A 24,569-nucleotide genomic window follows, 5' to 3' on the forward strand; every position below is an offset into this window, starting at 1 on the left:
TTTACGGCTTTATCAACACAGGCTGGATGGACAGAAGTAAAAATGCTACAGCTGAGAACCTTGTTAACAGGTGAGGCCAGAGAGGTAGCTATTCAAGCACACGGGTCATTTGAAGAACTTTGTAAAGCCCTAATGGACAGGTACGGGAAAAGGCCCTACCAATATTTCAAGCTATTACAGACAGCCCAAAGGGAACCTAAGGAAACATACAGAGGACTTATGGCAAGAATTGAACAATATCTTACTAGATTTGTGGACTCAGTAGAGGATGTCATGGAAAAATTCAAAGAGGAATATTTTCTTAGTGCATTGCCAGTGTCACAAGCACAATGGATACGCCGTGACAAAGGGCCAAGCAGTGTGGTTGAAGCCGCAGAGGATTATATTCTACCTGAACGGAATATAAACAAATCAACGCAAGGTAAAAGTATAAATGGAAAAACTTTTACCTCTGATCGGGACCAGAGAAAGGAGCAATCGACAGAGCAAATGAAAAGTGTGCAGTGTTACAATTGTAACAAGTACGGGCACTTCGCGAGGAAATGTCCAAAAAATAGAGAAGGTAAAAATCTTGCAGGATTTTTAGTGCGACAATACACGGGAGGACTTATCCATGTCCCAGGAGAGGTCAATGGCCGTGATATTAGTTTCGTGAAAGACACTGGGTCAGCGATGACCTTGATTAGGGAAGACCTGGTGGACCCAAGTTGTGTATTGGAGGGTCAGCGGGAGACGCTGTGTACAGCGACTGGACAGCCGTTTTCAGCCAAACTGGCTATCGTTGATATGGACACGCCATATTATCAGGGACATGCTCAGGTCGGATTAGTGCCTGACCTTGTCGCTGAAGCCCTGTTGGGGGTAGACATCATAGAGAGACAATCAAAGGCTGTGAATGTTGTTACGCGTGCACAACATCGTAATAACATTGCTGAAGAAAGGCTAGCTGAGGACAGGCAAAGGAATGCCATGTAAAAGTTGGAATGGACCCCGACACGGACCAAGTGGATGCCAGTAAGGGAAGTGATGTTGGACAGGCGAACGATGTGGACCTGGACCATGGCGATGGCGTTGGTGAGGACATTGACAACATCAGTGAGACTGTATCCCACAGCAATGGGGATGATACAGTTAACATCACAACAGAGGAACCGCTTGAACTTTCTGCTGTAAATGCTGAAGTGCTTAGTAAGCTTCAACAGGAAGATCCAACTTTAGCCAACATTCGGAGAAAAGCTGCAAGTTCAGAGGAATCTGTGCAGGAAGATAGGAATGCCCTGTACTGGGAAAATGGGATTCTCCGTAGGAAATGGGAGTCTAGTGATGGAGCCCAACATGGAGTCCAGGTAGTACTACCAGAGGCACTACGTCTCAATATCATTAAATTGGGACATGATAGACCACTTGCGGGACATTTAGGGATAGAAAAGACCAAAGAGCATGTCGTTAATTCGTTCTATTGGCCAGGAATTTTTAAGGACATACAGGAATACTGTAGTACTTGTAACGTATGTCAAAAGACCGCCAGAAGACGTGGTGACGAGAAAGCTCCATTAAGACAACCACCGATCATTAGTGAGCCATTTTACAAAATATCTATGGATGTTGTTGGGCCACTGTCTCGAACAAAGAAGGGGAACAGGTTTATTCTTACCGTTATGGATGACGCAACAAGGTACCCAGAGGCTTTTGCATTAAAGAATGTGGACGCAGAAACCATAGCTAACACATTGGTGGAACTGTTCAGTAGGGTAGGAGTGCCTCGTGTTATTCTGACAGACCAGGGCACAAATTTCACCTCAAAAATGATACAAGAACTCTACCGTGTGATGGGAATCAAGGGCATAACAACATCGCCATATCACCCACAGGCTAATGGGAAGGTAGAAAGATTTAACGCAACTCTCAAAGCTATGTTAAAGAAACTCTGCACGTCAAATCAGGAAGCCTGGGACGAGCTGTTGCCATATGCATTGTTTGCATATAGGGAAGTACCCCATGAGGAAACGGGATTCTCACCATTTGAGATGCTATATGGATGGCCGGTCAGAGGACCATTACAGATTTTAGAGCAAGCCATGACAGGTGAAGGAGAGCTTAGAAAATCTGTCATTGACCATGTTGTTCAGATGAGAGAAAAGCTCGCAATGGTTAGAGAAACAGTACAGGAAAACCTGACAATCAAACGACAAAAGATCAAAGAGTGGTACGACAGGAGCACCACAAAACGGGAACTTCGACCTGGGGACGAGGTTCTACTATTACTACCATCAGACACATCAAAAATGGTCGCCCAATGGAAAGGACCATATATGGTCATAAGGAAAGTCAACGACGTCAACTATGAGGTCAATGTTGGAGGACGTCGTAAACGAGTTGTTTATCATATCAACCTACTACGGAAGTACAATAGAGCTGTCCAAAACGTCATGTTTGTCGAAAAGGTTGACATCGCCGATTCTGATTTTGACGGTTCTAATTCAACATTGGAGGTAACACTGGATGTTACACTTGGCAAAATGTTAGATAAGTCACAGCGCCAAGAAATCCGTCAGCTTTGTCAAGAATACAGTGATGTCATAAATCCTAATCCAGGAAAAACATTGTTAGTTACGCACAGCCTGAGGACAATACCAATCCGACAACAGCCATACAGAATTCCTCAAGCCAAAAAACAAGAGGTGAAGAAAATGTTGGATGAAATGATAGAGCGTGGTTATATAACACCTTCCTCAAGTTCATACTCATCTCCAATAGTTTTGGTGGAAAAGAAGGATACTACAACTCGGCTATGTGTGGATTACAGGAAACTCAACGACGTAACTGTATGTGACGGGTACCCAATACCCAGGGTGAACATGTGATAAGGTTGTGATGTGTATACCTTAAGAACAAACAGTGACAGTCGAACAGAAGTACCTTATCCAAGGAAGTTAACAGTATATTGTAGAATTTAGAATTAACTGTTGTTCAAGTAAACTTACCAGTGTTCGTGTACATACTAAATATTATATCAGCCTGAGTATCATGAGCAGTTAGCTATCTCTGAACTTTTAGACCGTAAAAGTTTTCTTAGGCAGGGGGATGTTAATAGTGAAATTTGTCACTCAAGTGTAGAACATAATTTGTGTTAAATCTTAATGTGACCGGCTGGCTTATCAGACAGATAGTTTAATTGCGGTCACCTTAGTGTCAGAATCATGCCGTGAAACATTGGCTGGACATGCTCTCCACCATGGAGACATTAACTGGTCACGGTTTAATTGTAGATCAGTAGAAGACACTTTCCCTATCAGAATTAGATTATAATTGCTTTAGGATAAACTGTAAGATCACAGCAAATAGAGTCAGTCCTGGTGTGGCCGTGGAAGGAGTAACTGGTTAAGCTCGATACTCAGGCCATACATGTTATCATTGTTGTAACTTGTGTTAATTCTCAACATTTGTACTTGAGAACGGTTGTTGCTGGTCTTTTGTATAACATAAGGATAGTACAACATAGAGGGGTAACACAGTGAAATACATATCTGATGAAATCTATTGATCAAAGATCAACAATAAAAGATCTGTTGTTACGTTTGAAACATTGGCTATCAATTCCCTCTATAAAAAGTAGGAATATTCACCAGTTGAAGTAAGATATATCAGCTTTATTTGATCACTTCATTATAGAACCAATTCACTTCTATTTCTTATCTTACTAACATTCAGTCTTTAGTTTACTAAGTCGCTTATTTATGATATGCATCCTTGTGACGATGAACTGCAGTACATGTCATTTATTTAAAAAAAAAAAATAAAATTAAATCGTTACACAATAAGTGACGCACTATGCGCTACAGTCACTGCAAAGCATGCATTATTTACCAGATTGATATGACGATAAAGAAATAAGAAAAACAAGTTCAGGTACGCATAAAGTGACGTGCCGAAAGCATTCGGTCACAATGGCGGCGTGTTTAGATTTTGACATAAATACGGCTGATACAAAATGTCGTAAAACTCGTCAAGGGGTCTTATAAGCCGAGGATGTAGGCAGGTGTAATCTTTATCAAGACATTTTTGTATTTCTCTCAATTCTTTCAATTTTTACAAATGTAACGCGGGATTAGAGTTTTATTTGACATACAAGCAAACATTTCCAACTATCGTGCTATCTAGACGGTGGTCCATTCCAATAACAATTATTCTTTCGTCCGAGAATATGACCCTTTTCCAGTTGTCTAATGTGCATTAATATATGCATATGATTCAGTAGACTTTCCTTGTTAGACAGACCAAATATCTCTATAATGGTTCAACCTGTTAAAACTAACACAATTCACGTGAAAACATAAAACTAAATTTTAATTAGTATAGACATTGACATTTACATTGGTCCCTTTACTGAGGACTACCAAAAAGTTAAACTTTATCACATATCCAGTAAAATATCACAAATTACTCATATTCAAACAATACAGAGTACAATCATTTTGGAATTGTTTCTTCAAGTGTGTATTGTCAAATTCTTAAAAAAAAACCCGGATAGTTCATCACTTAGTCATAGCAGTGGAACACAACTTTCAAATTGGTAAGACAAAAAAATCGCCAAACTTGATATATTTCCCCGAATGATAAATTTAGGAGTCAAATATAATTGGGTCAAAAAACCATGTATTGGTTTGATATAGTTAAATGCCTATTTGATCTGTAATAATGAAATCACATTCTGTTTCAGAACTCTTATTTCATCAAGATCCTAAACATACCAGATAGTTTAAGAAAAAGTATACTTGGTAATATTTTCATGTACATGTAATTCACATTTTGTGAAAAAAATTCCAGAATTGAAACATTTGTAACCAAATAAACACAGAACCTGTATTATTAAATTAAAATTAAAAAAAAAACTGCCAACGTGATACCAATCATTTAGGAGAAAGATATATATTTGTACCTGATAATTGCATAGACTTAGATATATATAGCGTTCATGGTATTGTAACGTGTCAGGGGGTCCGTCCCCAGCCTGTCACACTGCGGATTCCAACAGTTGTATAAATGCACTGCTTAAACGCCCTCATGCCAATATATACAAACAGGACCTATCTATATTTACAGAACGAACAAATAACAAACTGAAATACCAGGCTATATAGTGAACAAGATTTACTACGAAAAACCCTAACAAAAAATATAGAACGTACTATTGTATCTATGCTACATCTAACATACAAAAACTGTATAATAGGTTCCTACCCTACTTGGGTACCCACAAAACTAAGCTGTCAAACCCCCACCGGGCTTACACTAGCTTTGTGTATCACTACCCTTCGTGCTATACACACCACCCACGGCTCGCTGTCCACTGTACCTTGGTGCTTTACCACACCAACAACGGACAAGTATACCTAGTACTGCTATGACCGTCCCCTTACAGTGATACCGACATGTATACACATGTATATGCACTCCCAGCCCTGCCATGTCCTCTGTGTATTAGCTCGCTGTGTCCTTAGCTGACCACTACACAGCTCGCTATCGACAATACACAGCCTGCAATGACCACCCACTGCCCCCGACAGCTGTACCGTATACACACACACCCTGCACTGCTAAGCATACACCACTACAGGCCCTAGAAGATACCGGCGTTATCTATTTACCTATATTGCATGCACAGTTCCGATATAGAGGCAATGTTAGCCTTGTTCAGGCAAGTATTGTCTCTATATGTTACCTGTGTTTTGCCGTCTGTAGAGTAAAGGTATCTTGGACCGTGGGTTTTAATAGTTGTAGTAGTAGTAGTGTATATAAATGTCGTCCGCTAGAGCATAGAATGATGATAAAAATAACCCCCTTCAGCCGCTGGCTCGACTTTATATACCGCGCGGCCAAACCATGTACGAGATAAGGGGTGATAAGGTTGAATGCTGGACGAGTCCAAATGGTCGGCAATAGCCGTCAATCTACGAAGAAACCCGAGCAGACTAAACTGACCAGTATATTGAATGTAGAAACAGGGTTATCTTTATGTTTGATTTGGGCCTGCCTAGACACCAAGCGTCCCATAGACTTAGTAATGTTTTGACCAGTGCAGAGTTGTGTATTGGCATATAGGCTAAATTCATCACAGTATTATGCTTTTCACCCATTTGAAAAAATACAATAGTGTAACCGATTTTCTGTATGAAATATTACATTAGGGTTATTAATTTTCCTTTTAATAATTTGATCTGACTTGTGTATATTAAATGTTGTTAAAATCATGACTGAATTAGGGTCTGGATTCGTTTTGTTACTACATAATTAGTCCCATTAAGTCAACCATTACGACTTTGGTGGAGAATAATATCAAATGACTGCATTAAAACAGCAAAAGTTTTCTAGTATATGTCATAGCACTTCATACCTAAATAACAATTGCATATTTTACATAGGATATCATTCATGAAAACAACTTTAATTTGAAGAGAACGCACCTCGCTATTTTCTCCACTTTTCCCTTTGAAAACAAAGATTTTTTTTCTCAAACTGTTGTTTTGATAAAAAATATTAATAGTTAGGTTGCCTGTGATAACTCTTAATCACTTCTATAATTGCCGCTATGACCTGGGCTACCGGTTAGAGGTTTAGTATATTGTCTGTACGCACCATTCGCCGATATTTTGACAAGAAGTTTACGTCAATCATAATCCATTTTCAAATAACGCAGCGATGTCACTGACCATACATACGTGATTTATCGAGATGTTCAGTTATTGTGTTTGGACACGATTTTTACCATGCCATATTTCAGCACAAAGTGATGCAATAATGCATGTTATCCGCGGTATCCTGTTTCTTTCGACATAAAGACACGAAAGCTTACCTCGTCCATTTTAGATTAATCAGGTGGATATGCTTACTTTGAATGCAAACCGAGGTCAGGTGACGCGTGACGTAATAGTCTGACGTCGTCAATAGCAATAGTCTATTTACCTATAATATAAAACTACACAGTTCACGTATATATTCATTTATAAACGTTCAAAATCGTTTTAAAGTCAAACTTACATTATTATATGGGTAATTGCCTTACATAATGGTATATGTCAGCGAATATACAGTGTATTTCTTGTCTTATTTACGTTCATGTTCAAAAGGTATGAACCGATCACGGCTTTATGCAGTTACGTGAACGATCTTGTCCAATATGATTCATAGCCTATATCTAAAATAATTATAAGAAAATTGTTACTTTAACTAGATTTGTTCATCATGTGATATTGAGTGATAGCATTCATTGTTTTTAACATAACGCACATTAATGCGTCGCAGCATTCCAATTATTTTACACTCATATCCACCACCTCAGAACCAAACTGATGATCAGTGTATCAAATCAGAAAACGTTGAACTTGAAGAAAATAACCATTTTTGTCATATCTTTATTGTTTTGACATGTACAACAGCTTGCTTCACGTGTGCATTCACAAACAAACAATGTGTACCTTTACATATAGATCAAACATTTCATCCTGCATCGCATATGGCCAATCGAAGCACGTACGTCATACAAGTCGAAAGAACAATAATCTCCAACTCCTTTAAGTCATTTAACTTATATGTTTTTAATCCTAATGTTTCCTTTCCAATGAATTTCTTTTAAATTTTAGTCCAGGATATCCGCAAATCTCAATTGTTTGTGTTACGATTGTTGACACATGTACACATGAATGGAACCGAGTACACGTGTCATGTGTACATGTGTAAATGTCTGTCACAGAACCATTTTATATTTCCGAAACTGAAGAGTCGAAATAATAAAATAGGAGAAAAAACTCTTAAACACATATATAATCATACTCCATGTTATCTATCAAAACGTTACTTCATAACAATATCAATTAGTTTTGATACCACGCCCATGATTTCAGACATGTTCGTAATTGTATAATTGAATATCTTCGACTCGCGATCCTTCAATGTGGATTTCCCACCAATTTGATTTGATTCAAACAGTTTTATTTCTTCAAATTGTTGTTTGACAACATACAGTCTTTAATCAAATCAGAATATATTACGTTTAATAAAGGGCATCGGGGATAAAACGGGATAATGTGAGAAGTCTTTAGTTAAATAAATATCTCACTTTCAATTAAAGGCATTGAGATAAAATGGGATCATATGAGAGGTTTATGCCTTCTACACATATTAGACACGGCCGGTCGAAGTAATACATTGGTGTCACATGTACCACATGACCGCATATCTCGCCAAATTTCTCACTCACGCATAACGAGATCATTCGATTGCCTCAAACAGCATACTTGGCGTATTTGAGCTACGTCATTAGGGTCATGTGGGTGATAGCACTATTTATATTAAGATGTAACATAATTTAATTGAAACCAAAGTAATGGCCGAAACCCTTTAAGCGTCTTTCAACTACAATTAATACAGATTAAAAAGGACATGTATCGATATGGTTTTCAGTGATTCACCTAAGTTTACAATATAATGACTGCTTATGTTCGAGATGTGAGCTTGTGCTATTAAAATATATATATATATATGAGAAAGGGATATGATACTAATGGACCGTTAAAGCAATATAATAACAAAATCAGGAATGTAAGATAAAATCAAACGTTTTCGATGGAGCTGCAGTTCTTTATGTTGTTATCATAACGGGTGCCAGGTCAGTTCCAAGAAATAGTATAACTGAGCTGAATTCTCTCCGACTTATTCCCAAGGTAACACTTAGGATGATAAATCATTCCCTCACGACGGCGGTCATAGTAAGGGGAAGTGGATTGTAAATACTTTACGATTATATTCAATTTGTATGTAACTCATATATCCTAACGGTATGCTGTCTGAACCGGTAGGTATACAATTACAGGTATTTGACATCATTTGGAAAGAAACGTTCACATTATTATCTACATGTATTCTTATATGAAAAGATGCTACTCAAGGGTGCATCTTTTATACAATCTTCTAAAATCCACAGATAATATACTTAGTGTGGGTCGGGAATACGAAGCGAAATAAACTTTTCCGTTATATTATTATTAAAATGTGGCACTAATAATTATATATCATTTTATTGTATGAAAGAGACAAAGGGATTATATTGCGCATGGATAATTACAGAAATCATATTATCTATATAAAGTGAAATTGTATAGCTTTTCACTATATTATGATAATTGCATTGGCTTAAGTGATAAATAAAAAAGTATGAGTTTATTACATCATTTTACTGTTCAAAATCACATATCAGAGCATGGTTAAAAAATCTACCAATATATGACCACATATAATATTATAATATGCACATTCAGCCTATCAGTCTTCACATGAAAATGATATGCACCTCTGAGTGTATGTAATTGGTACAATGAAACATTTGCCCATACTATTTCAGATCGTTTATCCGACATTTGATTTTCTTTCTTCCATCACGCTAATAAGTTCTGCTATTTCTTTGTTACCGATAAATTCTGAATTCAACTATGCATAAAGCTACTTAGATTTTAAGATGGACTTTCTAAAATCAGTGCAGTAGGTAATTGCTATTAACTAGTGTTAACGACTACCATCTGTTTGTTATATTAATAACGTTATCATTAGATGCTTTCAGCGTCATTACCACGATTGAATATACCATCGACATAGTCATTTGGAGTAAGACAATTTCTTTTTTCCTAACATCATTGTAAGTTATAAACCAACACGTAATATAAAGTTCATCGTAAGAATGGCCTATATAGTATATTACTTGCCTATTCATATCAAGTTTGCTGACCAACTTCAAATATTTGGTATGATACGAACCTATATTTCGGCGACCAATTACAATATTTGATTGATAAAAAAATGTCTTGGTATGCAATATATATCAAAACCGATTTACGGGAGGCCCTTATTGCGTCAGGACGTGTTTCATGTAAACAATGCACTGCAAGTAAAGTGATATATAAATGTGATATATACAGGCTGTCATAATTAACCAGATTATTTTCATTAATCTAGTTTGTGCTTACTGTTTTGATGCTGTGATAAGGGAAGGGTTCTTAAAAAGGTACAAACATGTTCAGAAATGTGCAGCTTCTACGGAAGATATATTCAATCAACTAGATATCGACTTGCATTGCATTAATGTATAAAATAGTTTTACTTATTTAAACCACACCCAAGTTTTATAACTTAAGCCATGCTATGATTTATTTCCGCACTGCAATAATGTGTTTTCACTGATTCGATTTCAATAATTTTGTTGGATCAGACGGAATAAGAATTTGAAATACTTGTTCTTCAAATAAAGATTAACAAAATATTGTGCTGCAAAGGGAAATAAGCGACAATTTTGGAACGAAATCGTTATTTTCATATTGATGTCCCTTGCGTTTTATTTCACGACTACTTGCTCAATATATACAATTATCATTAATAAAAATAACTCTTCTCTATTAATTTAACATATGCATGCCTTGTTATCAATTGTGATGACGGCGATGGGATTTCGCTAGAATGTATGATTTACCCATCAATAAATACTTACCAATCTTGAAAGTTAATCCTTTCGGGAGATAGACGTATACAAAGCGTTCATCATCATTAATTACCAATTGAACAAAAATGCACTAATCCATTTACAATTCTTTTCTTTTTTTTTTTTAGATGAAAGATTTTAATGCCCCAGAAACTTAATTAATGAGGGTCTGCCAGGGTTGGGGCCCTGGGGTCAGACTCTGTACAAACATGTTGTCCTCTCACAGGAGGGCTATCTATCATCACACACACTATCACTACATACATTTCACTTACACAGCCTTTCACACTCATTTTATTACAATGGCTATGGAATGAAATCTGGATAGGAATAAATACCTGTTAGTTTTACCTTACTTGTACCTCATTCATTCCCTTACACTCACTCATCATTGCTCAATACAGTTACTAATTCATTTTCTCACTCACACTTCACAGTCTTCCACCCATTCCCTGATATACAATGTACTGGCAGCGCCATTGGAAATTAATATATTAAATTCTTTAGATTAGAAAACGAATAAAGTGAGCTGACTGCATATGGATTGGATTAGAGCCCCCTCTGACACAGATCATATATAAATGATAACAGCTAATTAAATCTTTTACACTGCATTGCATAGCCCTTTCATATTTATTTACAGTGTGTAAATAAAAATAATAAATGAACACATAATCTTAAAAATTTTAACTTGTACACAATGCATGAAATTGATGTATGGGGAGAGTTCTCTTACATTACGGATTATTTGTTTTAATTGTTTAGAATTATTGTGAATATCCCCCACTTATTTTGAAATTTTGATTCTAAATTATGTTATTGCAATATATTTTTCTACTTTCAAAACCTGAGTGAAATACAGTTTACATGCTTGGAAGGTTGGTAGTTTATTTTTAAATTTACATGGATAAATGTGAAATTTCAACATTAAGAGGAAGTGGTTTAATCTTTGACTTAAGTTTGCATTACCAAATATTACATCAGTGGCATTTACTACAAGATCATTCTGGGTATTATCATTTTCAGAGTACCACATAATAAATTCTTCTAATAATTCATTTGTATAATAACAATAGTATAGAATATGTTCCACTGTTTCTTCCTCTCTATTGCAGAATGAACATAAATTATCTTGTTCTATATCGATTTTAAATAAAAAGGACTTAGTAGGTAAAATTCTGTGATGTATCTTATACTGAAAGGCCTGTAGTTTAGTTTCTCTAGTATATTGAAAAACAGAAGCATAAGTATCAAATATGAAATTTTCCCTTAGATCTAATTTGGCTCTCCATTTATCCTGACTCGTGAATGGATTAATAAACTTCTTATCCAAGAAGATTTTGTAAATAAATTTCAAGCATGGAGAGGTCTTTATTTTATGAATTACATTGGTAGTTTCACACAATTCTATATTTCCCCCCAAAAAACTCCTTCTTCGATATTCATCTTTCCACCTCTGATTAATTTTGTTTACAAGAGAATAAAATTGCAAAAATCCTAAATTTGGAATATTCTGAACATCCTGATATCTTTTTAAATTACCATTCTGAAAAAGATAATTTATTTTACTAAAGCCAAACCGTTTCCAGCTGATACCCAGGTACATTCTGTTGTGTGGTAGTAGGTTAATTAAATCTTCATTTAAATATTCTTCTAGACTATGAGACTCATTTTGGATCTCTGCTAAGGCAAATATGACATCTTTCCAAAACTTGTTCTTAATATGATTTCCTATATTTTCAAGAGTGTGAGTTCAGCTGAAAAGCAATATTTGGATCAAGTTTCAAAATATCTGGAACTAAAGTTTTCCATGGAACTGATTCATTTTCCAGTAATCTTTTTAACCATTTCAATTTCAAGTATTTGATAAAAGAAATAATATGAGTCATTTTTAGACCTCCAACTTCAAGCAAACCAATCAAAGTATCTCTTAATGTTTTCAACTTTATAATTCCATATAAACTTGTACAGTATGCTATTAAAAAGTTAAAATTTTTTACACTACTGAAGATATGTACATATAGGAATGATTATTGATTTTACCACTTTTTTGCCAAGTAAAGAAAGATCTCTTTTGTTAGAATTTCAATTTACGTTCAGTGTCTTTTAATTTATTAGAATAGTTCAATCTTTTATCTTCCAAGTTCAGAGAGAAAACTATTCCTAACAGTTTAAATTGTAGACCATGACAGGTTAAGATCTTACAGATTTTTTGTTCTGAAAATATAACCAATAAACATTACATTTTAAAACATTAATTTTCAGACCTGATATGACAGCAAATAACCTTAGTACTTCAACAGTTGCATACAATGATTGACTTGAGCCATCTAGTAAAAGATATATCTGCATACTGACCTAGGAGGAAAGTTTTACCACCTATCTGTAGAGGTTTAACATCAGGATTAGTTTTTAGAGATATAGATAAAATTTCAACACCTATAATAAAAATATATGGTGACAATAGATTTACAAATAACTGCATATGACCATTATTAATACACAAGAATCCTTATATAAAACTCTATACACCATAACGAAATTAAAACTTTCCATGGCCTTAAAAAAAACAATCGATCAAACGTTTATCAGCAACCGAGTATTATGAAATATATCATTTCATTCATTAACGAGAAGAAATCATGACGTGGACATGGAATATAATATAATAACTTTAAGCGTACCTATTAATATCTTATATCACTTGTAGTTAAATGTCAATGCCGTCACATTGTGTAAGTTCCTAAAACGCGGCTATCAACTCACTTAACATAACTACAACACTATGTATTGAAAACATAATGCCTCATGTATGTAATAATATTCGTATATTGTATATTCTTTAGTACGATTTGCTTGGGAAATGATAATGGTTTAATCAGTTATAAACCAACACGTAATATAAAGTTCATCGTACGAATGGCCTATATAGTATATTACTTGCCTATTCATATAAAGTTTGCTTACCAACTTCAAATATTTGGTATGATACGAACCTATATTTCGGCGACCAATTACAATATTTGATTGCTAAAAAATGTCTAGATATGCAATATATATCAAAACCGATTTACGGGAGGCCCTTATTGCGTCAGGACGTGTTTCATGTAAACATATCACTTGTAGTTAAAAAGTGATATATAAATGTGATATATACAGGTATTGAAGTCATAATATCTTTAATTAACCTTGGATTATTTTCATTAATTTAGTTTGTGTTACTGTTTCGATGCTATGATAGGGATAGGGTTCCTATTCATAAAAGTTTGTACAAAAATATTTGGAAATGTGCACTTATATTTCGGGCGAGATATATTCAATAACTAAATATCGCAATATATTGCATTGCATTAATGTATAAAATAGTTTTACTTATTTAAACCACACCCAGTAAAGTTATATAACTTAATACATGCTATGATTTATTCCCGCTTACTGCAATAATGTGTTTTCAAATGATTCAGAAATTTCAATAATTTTGTTGGATCAACTAGATATCGACTTGCATGCAGAATTTGAAATACAAGCTTTATAACTTAAGCCATGCTATGATTTATTCCCGCACTGCAATAATGTGTCTTCAAATAAAGATCAACAAAATATTTTTTGAAATACTTGCAATACAAAATATTTTTGCAATACAATATTCATTTGTGAACGAAAATTCAATAAATAATTGCCTGATCTTAATGTGTACGAATTTGCATATCTTAATAGAAAATTAATTGATTGCTACCTATAGCTTAATGATGTTTATATCTGCATTTTTTTCCTGAACTCAATGCTTCCAAAACAACAACTTCGATAATGAAAAGAGTCACTTTGCATTGTTATTTCAACTTCAGCAGGTAGCAAAGATCATGCATCACTACTGAGTTCAAAGTGTTAAAAGTTTAGTGAGAAGAAATTATTCCGACGTTCTGTCGACCTTTATATATCGGCTTGGAGTTGATGAACGTCAGAACTCCTCCCTATCAAAACAGGAAAAAAGGGAAATAAGCGACAATTTTGGAACGAAATCGTTATTTTCATATTGATGTATCTTGCGTTTTATTTCACGACTACTTGCTCAATATATACAATTATCATTAATAAAAATAACTCTTCTCTATTAATTTAACATATGCATACCTTGTTATCAATTGTGATGACGGCGAGGGGATTTTGCTCTAATGTATGATTTACCCATCAATAAATATTTACCAATCATGGAAGTTAATCCTTTCGGGAGATAGACATATACAAAGCGTTCATCATCATTAACTATCAATTGAACAAAAATGCACTAATCCATTTACAATTCTTAATGTATACCCAATAAACACTCTCTATGTTAGATAGTGCATAATCGTCGAAGCAGCAACCTCATTTTTTTACCACAAACACATTACATAAAGTTGATGTCTTGTAAAAAATAACTTCAGTTCACAATTTTTGAAAAAAACCCGCAATATTTTCTGTTTACGAGTTGACCAATAAGTGGATGCTATCATTAATTTTGAATTTCATATATGATATTTCCGCTGTTAGAAATGTCTACGTTGGTTTAGATATGTATTTACATGATGGCACGTACTGAAAAAATGTGTGTAGTAAGATATTAACCAGACCTACTTCACTACATTACATTATGATTAAACATAAAATAAATAAGTGATTCAATTAATTCTCAATCTCCCCAGGTTTACCTCTAAGCTTTACATGTGTTTTACACATATGTCTGATCGTACTTTAGGGACACTTTCTTTATCAACCGAAATAATTCTCTCATATACATTTGTTCAGATCAATAATATGGAATCTTTTCTGACGAAAATGCTTTTTATATTAAGACACCTGTGACCATGATAATGCGTGAATCACCTCAATCACAATGCATGCATCCAGATTCTAAACACTTTACAGATTTTTCAATAATGAGATGCATTTACATTAGTTAATTCCATTTATATAAGATATCCTTTATAATTTCATTGATGCAAGCCTTGGTTTCATAACTGTGTGCAAAACACAAGAAAAATGTTATTTTCAACTTCAGAAAACAGACCTGTTGCATACGTGTACCAACAACAAACAGGGGGAAACATATAGGTGCGGAATCGAAGGTTTCTTTGTCGTCTGACAATTAGTGCCACATTTTAATAATAATATAACGGAAAAGTTTATTTCGCTTCGTATTCCCGACCCACACTAAGTATATTATCTGTGGATTTTAGAAGATTGTATAAAGGATGCACCCTTGAGTAGCATCTTTTCATATAAGAATACATGTAGTTAATAATGTGAACGTTTCTTTCCAAATGATGTCAAATACCTGTAATTGTATACCTACCGGTTCAGACAGGATACCGTTAGGATATATGAGATACATACAAATTGAATATAATCGTAAAGTATTTACAATCCACTTCCCCTTACTATGACCGCCGTCGTGAGGGAATGATTTATCATCCTAAGTGTTACCTTGGGAATAAGTCGGAGAGAATTCAGCTCAGTTATACTATTTCTTGGAACTGCCCAGGCACCCGTTATGATAACAACATAAAGAAATGAAGCTCAATCGAAAACGTTTGATTTTATCTTACATTCCTGATTTTGTTATTATATTGATTTAACGGTCCATTAGTATCAATTCCCTTTCTCATATATATATATTTTAATAGCTCAAGCTCACATCTCGAACATAAGCAGTCATTATATTGTAAACTTAGGTGAATCACTGAAAACCATATCGATACATGCCCTTTTTAATCTGTATTAATTGTAGTTGAAAGACGCTTAAAGGGTTTCGGCCATTACCTTGGTTTTAGTTAAATTATGTTACATCTTAATATAGATAGTGCTTTCACCCACATGACCCTAATGACGTAGCTCAAAGACGCCAAGTATGCTGTTTGAGGCAATCGAATGATCTCGTTATGCATGAGTGAGAAATTTGTCGAGGTATGCGGTCATGTGGTACATGTGACGCCAATGTATTACTTCGACCGGCCGTGTCTAATATGTGTAGAAGGCATAAACCTCTCATATGATCCCATTTTATCTCAATGCCTTTAATTGAAAGTGAGATATTTATCTAACTAACGACTTCTCACATTATCCCGTTTGATCCCCGTTTATTTAACGTAATATATTCTGGTTTTGATTGAAGAAATAAAACTGTTTGAATATAATCAAATTGGTGGGAAATCAACATTGAAGGATCGCGAGTCGAAGATATTCAATTATACAATTACGAACATGTCTGAAATCATGGACGTGGTATCAAAACTAATTGACATTGTTATGAAGAAACGTTTTGATAGATAACATGGAGTATGATTATGTATGTGTTTAACAGTTTTTTCTCCTATTTTATGATTTCGACTGTTCAGTTTCGTAAGTTCCAAATGGTTCTGTGACAGACATTTACACAAGTACACATGACACGTGTACTCGGTTCCATTCATGTGTACATGTGTCAACACTAGTAACACAAATAATAGAGTTTTGCGGATATCTTGGACTAAAAATTAAAAAAATAAGTCGAAAGGAAACATTAGGATTAAAAACATATAAGTTAAATGACTTAAAGGAGTTTGAGATTACTGTACTTTCGACTGTACGTGCTTCGATTGGCCATATGCGATGCGGGATGAAATGTTTGATCTATATGTAAAGGTACACATTGTTTGTTTGTGAATGCACACGTGAAGCAAGCTGTTGTACATGTCAAAACAATAAAGATATGACAAAAATGGTTATTTTCTTCAAGTTCAACGTTTTCTGATTTGATACACTGATCATCAGTTTGGTTCTGAGGTGGTGGATATGAGTGTAAAATAATTGGAATGCTGCGACGCATTAATGTGCGTTATGTTAAAAACAATGAACAATGCTATCACTCAATATCACATGATGAACAAATCTAGTTGAAGTAACAATTTTCTTATAATTATTTTAGTTATAGGCTATGAATCATATTGGACAAGATCGTTCACGTAACTGCATAAAGCCGTGATCGGTTCATACCTTTTGAACATGAACGTTAAATAAGACAAGAAATACACTGTATATTCGCTGACATATACCATTATGTAAGGCAATTACCCATATAATAATGTAAGTTTGACTTTAAAACGATTTCGAACGTTTATAAATGAATATATACGTGAGCTGTGTAGTTGTATATTATAGGTAAATATACTATTGCTATTGACGACGCCAGACTATTACGTCACGCGTCACCTGACCTCGTTTTGCATTCAAAGTAAGCATATTCACCTGATTAATCTAAAATGGACGAGGTAAGCTTTCGTGTCTTTATGTCGAAAGAAACAGGATACCGCGGATTACATGCATTATTGCATCACTTTGTGCTGAAATATGGCATGGTAGAAATTGTGTCCAAACACAATAACTGAACATCTCGATAAATCACGTATGTATGGTCAGTGACATCGCTGCGTTATTTGAAAATGGATTATGATTGACGTAAACTTCTTGTCAAAATATCGGCGAATGGTGCGTACAGACAATATACTAAACCTCTAACCGGTAGCCCAGGGCATAGCGGTAATTATAGAAATGATTAAGAATTATCAAAGGCAACCTAACTATTAATATTTTTTATCAAAAAACAGTTTGAGGAAAAAAAATCTTTGTTTTAAAAAGGAAAAGTGTAGAAAATAGCGAGGTGCGTTCATTTCAAATTAAAGTTGTTTTCATGAATGATAACCTATGTAAAATATGCAATTGTAATTTAGGTATGAAGTGCTATGACATATACTAGAAAACTTTTGTTGTTGTAATGCATTCATTTGATATATATTTTCCCTCATTCTCCACCAAAGTCGTAATGGTTGACTAAATGGGACTAATTATGTAGTAACAAAACGAATCCAGACCCTAATTCAGTAATGATTTTAACAACATTTAATATACACAAGTCAGATCAAATGGGCGAAAAACATAATACCATGAACGCTATATATATCTATATAAGTCTATGCAATTATCACGTACAAATATATATCTTTCTCCTAAATGATTGGTATCACGTTGGCAGTTTTTTTCTTTTTATCTTAATTTAATAATACAGGTTCTGTGTTTATTTGGTTACAATTGTTTCAATTCTGGAATTTTTTCACAAAATGTTAATTACATGTACATGACAATATTACCAAATATACTTTTTCTTAAACTATCTGGTATGTTTAAGATCTTGATGACACAAGAGTTCTGAAACAGAATGTGATTTCATTGTTACAGATCAGATAGACATTTAACTATATCAAAACAATAAGCACTTTTATTTATTTTTGACCCAATTATATTTGACTCCTAAATTGATCATTCGGGGAAATATATCAAGTTTGGAGATGTTTTTGTCTCACCAATTTGAAAGTTGGGTTCCACTGCTATGACTAAGTGATGAACTATCAGGTTTTTTTCAAGAATTTGACAATACACAGTTGAAGAAACAATTCCAAAATAATTGTACTCTGTATTCACCCGAAAAACCTAAGGCGAGGGAGAACTGATTTTGTAAAAAAAAAAAAAAAAAAAACAATGGCTTTGACCGTTAAGGGCAGGATCCATAAGTGCATACATAACAAATGTTCGAAACCCTTGTTTTGATGTAAGCATGACAGGATTTTTTTTCCACATCTGGTTTAAAGTATCCATGAACGAAGGCGACTTATTTTTACCACCTTGTAAGTCTCGGCCCGTAGGCACCTGGGCAACGGGGTCGAAAAGGAGAAAAGCAGTGTTTTTTTCTGTAGGAAAGATTTAATTTTGTCCAAAATAAGGAGAAACATATATAAGTGATTGGATAATTTTTAAATGAAGCGATTTCAGAAATTCAGCGTGCAATACAGGCCTATTTGACTCTTATTTTAGTTTGGATTGTGCAATGTCTTTCCACACTATCCGGGAATACAATCATATCAAGATTGCTTTAAGTCATCAGCATTATATTCTAAAAATCACTTCCCAAGACTTACCTGTTATATGTACCGCAGTGGGACTACATTAACTCTAATACCGCGTGGATTTATTTGATTTTGTTCTTATTATTTAAATAGTATCATTTCTACGATGTTTTCTATACAATCGTTCATTTAGTGATCAATTCTATTGAAATACCATTTCTTTATCAATAGAGTGCGAATGGAAACCATAACAATACTTATTAAACACTGTTGTGTCATTGACAGTTGCATAGCTTGTGAAAAGATGTTAGAGATAAACGAATTCCTTGGTTTATAGTTGACCGAATTTCGTTTTAAATGATTTGCGTAACGTTGGTTGTGATTCTGCTTACAATTAAACCGTTGTCAGCAAATCAAACCAGGTGTGCAAAACTTGCCGTATTGTCCTCTTGTTTTAGTAGAAATGATGTAATGTCTATTTCTTTTTAAAAAGACTGTTGCATGGAATACAATTAACGTTATTTTAAGTCAATGGGATATTCTAATCAACAGTTTTAAAGTAAATCTGTTAGGAGGATAGAGGATGGGAATACATCAAATACATTTATAGTCCTTTTTTCTGGTAATGATTTAAGCCAATATCGAACCTACAGTTCTAACCGGTATCTTAATTCACCTGACTCTTGCACCTTGATTTTGATTTTGCAATATTGTTTTAATACTATCTATTACATGATCAGTTCTGTTAAAATATTACTTTGCATCAGGTTTACAAGTTTGGAAAACTGCGGAAAATCCTTTCAATGCTAATTGAAATACAATAGTGTTATTGACGGTACTTAATTAGAAGATCAGAGAGGTCAGCGAAAGTAATCAAATCCTCATTTTGAAAGCTGATGTTGATCAAATATCGTTTTAAATGAAGGATGTAACAATGTTCATGATTGTATCTGTTGTAATATTCCATAGTACATTTCAACACTGGTCCAGTAACATATATTTTTCTTAGTATTGGATAGACCCGTCCCGGAATCAAACATCAAACATGTTATATTGCTTGTTATTTTAATTATTGTAGATATTAATTACAAATTTTAACTATTGGTTAGCATAACATATTAGCATTACATTTTTCATGTAAATTAATAAAGTGTATTGGCTATTTCAATTTTATTTTCAACACTAAATCGATTCGAAATCAATGTACACCTTTTTATTTAAACATAATCAAATTGATAATGATGAAGAGCTATATTTGTAATTATAGTAAAACACAGTATATCATTATTACCGAATGACTCGTAACGTCATCGTCTTTCCGACAGACAAAAATAATAACATTTCGAAGACAGGTAGCATTGACAAAAATCACATTTTTAATTATGAATAAAACGTAAGCAAAACATTTATAAATTCTGTTCATTTGTCATCAAAGACAACATTCACTCAAATGCCAAGGTTTTATATTACAGTAAAACCTAAAACTGTATATTCAATTAAATTCTCCGTAATTGTACAATGTTACTTTTCTAGAATCTTCCTTGGTGAAGTATACAAAGAATAAAAGACGTTTTTTTTTTTTTTTTTTTTTTTTTTCTTCACTTTTATGGTCAGATTAAAGATATATTTAACTGTTGAATCATAAAAACAACACTATTACTATTTATACTGTGGACTGAATAAATGTGTTATTATCAACTACCTTATGATTTGCACGTCGTTGACACTTTATCGCTATGATTTTGCACGTATGTTTGTATTCCTTTTCTATATAATTTATCACTGATGATCGAATATATTTATCAATCTAAATCCAGTGTTAGTTCTCAAGCTCTCGTCTTCATTTTTTTTTTTTTTACTTTCCTCTATAATTCTTTCTGCCTTACTCCTTTTTGATGTCCCTCTTCCTTAGTCTCTCTCCCTCTTACTCCGATTACACATACACCTGTACCATTATTCATTTCCCATGCTCTCGAGGAAGTCAACTACATCATCAGCTTTAAAGTAAAATCTAGACTGTATTTTGTTTTTTATCTAAAATTTAAACTGTTGTATCAACAAAGCAACAGTCGATATTAATGTGGTGCTAGCGTTGCACAATCTATATTAGTGAAATGCTAGTGTTGTGGACAGCATCAGGTTGTTGCTAGTGTTGTAAAGTATATATTAGTGTAGTGCTAGTGTTGTAGTTTATATTAGTCTGGTGTTGGTGTTGTAGTCAGTATAAGTGTGATGACAGTTTGGTGCTAGTGTTGTACAGTCAATATAAATGTGGTGCTAGTGTTGTCCAGTCAATATAAATGTGGTGCTAGTGTTGTACAGTCAATATTAGTGTGGTGCTAGTGTTGTACAGTCAATATTAGTGTGGTTGCTACTGTTGTAGAACAATATAAGTCTGTTGCTAGTATTGTACAGTCTATATTAGTGTAATGCTAGTGTTGTAGTTTATATTAGTCTGGTGCTAGTGTTGTACAATCAATATTAGTGTGGTGCTAGTGCTAATAGTAGCCTGGTGTTAGTGTTATTGTCTTTATTAGTATGTTGCTAGTGTTGTTATTGATGTTAGTCTGGTTCTAGTGTTTTACAGTCAATAAACGTCTCGTGCTAGTGATGTTCAGTCTATATCAGTCTTGTGCTAGTATTATACAGTCGGTATTAGTCTGTTGCTAATGTGCTTTCGATATTATTGTGGTGCTTCATCTATATAAGTGTGGTGCTTCATCTATGTTAGTGTGGTGCTAGTGTTGTAGACAATATAAGTCAAGTGCTAGGGTTGTACACTTTAAGTTAGTGCAGTGCTAGTGTTGTAGGTTTATATTAGTGTGGTGTTAACGGTGTACAGTCCATATTAGTGTGGTGCTATTGTACTGACTGTATTAGCCTTGTGCTAGTGTTTTAGTCAATATTTGTGTAGTGCTAGTGTTGTGATCTTTATTAGTGTGGTGCTAGTATTGTACACACATCGAAAATGTGTCGATCCGTAATTAGAACGAAATTGTCTATAATAGCAGACATACAAGTAAAAAACATACTGTGGCTCGGTTCACAAGTAAAAAGTAAAAAAAAAAAACAAAAAAAAAAAAACAGCTTATCGTTCGAATTACAATAACAAATGACAAATGTTGGCTATCAATGATATTATCGATTTCTACATACGGAGACTACTATTTACATTTCATTCAATCAAGCAAGTAATTACACGGGTGAAAGTACCTCATGAAATAAGTAAAATAGTCACCACAACGAAAACTTAGATTGTATTAATCATCTCGACAAATAATTATCTCTCGCGCATATTACCGTGATACGGATACGTGGATTTTTTAAGCATTTATACACTGCATAACGCAATTACAAGTTCATTTCAATGAGTCACGTGACCTAGAAATTGAGAACTATTAATGCTGCACAGATTTGTTGCTCGGCACAACAGTTTCCGGATATCTAACAATGTGACTATCATTTCCTTCGGTAAATTATTAAGATATAATGCACAGTCATATGTGGGAGCACTTTAATTCGATGTATCTGTGTTATTGTTAATATCGTTATAATCAGTCTTTGCAGTTAGGTCTTCTTTTTAGTGGATACTCACAAATTTAACTAATATTCCGGAAATTTTAAAACTACTACGACATATCACTGTTCACTATTTTGAGACGCAGATTCCGTTTTAAGTGTTCAATTTAGTTACATATACCCGGAAAAATGGTTGCGCCCAATTTTCCAAGTAGTATTAATGCTGCTCCCAAATTTTGCAACACAGTCACCTCAAGAAATATAGTACTTTTCTAGGATAAGTCCTTTCATTCTGTGACAGCCGATATTTTTTCGAAATGTTGAACCACCACGAACGGTCAAAAGCTAAAGTTGAATTGGAGATTTATCGTGTATTCGTTTGTTAATGATAAAACTGCATATGTGATTAACATCCTATGGTACATCTAACTGGAATTGAAAATGACACATCACAAAATGAGTAAAAACATGGAACAGCACGCAAATAGGCTGACATGTCAGATAATGCAGACTACACACATGGCCGCTGTAGTTCTCCTTTGGGATGTAATATATTCGACATGTATGCTTTCGTTTTTCAACTTTGAAGTTATCACGTCTTCGCTTGAAACAAATATTAAATCATTGCTCTTTTAAAGTCGATTTGTAAATGGTTGCCAATGCATGCATATCCGTGTTTAGTAGGTTGTGATGTTATCGATATGTTGTCGAATCATTCAACAATACATTAGACTTATGATGTGCTTTCTGCACTCACCCTGTCTAATTTGTGCAGATCACCTGCATTATCTCCCTGGCACCCTTGACCTGATTTCTAAATTGCAATTTAAATGCTACACAAATGCACAGATCCCGTTAGACAATTTGTTTTATTTGTGTGCAAAAGCTAAATAAATTTCCCAACCTGTTAACTTGTTTTGAGTCAATATCGAATTCATTGCTAGGCCGTTATTACAACAACAGTTACGAAAGGCATAACATTTGTGTCTATGTCCATAGTCTAACCCTCCACCTTAGGAAATATTTAGATATTTTTCCTGTGTGATGCCATTGGTGTCTTCAAGCGTAGGAATTAAACTGAAGAACTTGATTAAGCATCACCTGAAAAAGTAATATGTGAATTGTACAATCAAATTTACAGAAAAGAGTACGGTATGAAATAGACTGACTGGCAAAGTACTAGTTCTGTTTTGTATGTTGTGTTTCGCTTTCGATATACAATGGTGATAGTCAGTGTACATGTATTAATAGAATACTCGGAAACAATTACAAACAATACATTTTTTGTATCATTATCACTGAAATTGTTACAACACTGGTCCGTATTCAGAATGATAATTATTTTCGATATATCAGCCACACACCAGCACCAGTAATTGTATTGCCTCGCTTCATTTTTAAGGTTTCTGAAGAATCAAAAGGCCACATTCATTAACCATTTCACAACAGAAAAGGAATTATCAATTGCGAATATCTTCCAACTTTTTGTATTCATTGAGACGAAAGTTTCATTATATGAAATGATCTTTCGTGCAACGTCAAGCCGCCGAGACAGTCATTGTTCATCACCACATCTAAATAGTTGTTAACGCGATCATTAGATCAGAAAA

The sequence above is a fragment of the Ylistrum balloti genome, unplaced genomic scaffold, assembly GCF_031769215.1.
Source record: "Ylistrum balloti isolate Yb309-2 unplaced genomic scaffold, AGI_CSIRO_Ybal_v1 Utg370976, whole genome shotgun sequence".
NCBI classification, from domain to species: Eukaryota; Metazoa; Mollusca; class Bivalvia; order Pectinida; family Pectinidae; genus Ylistrum; species Ylistrum balloti.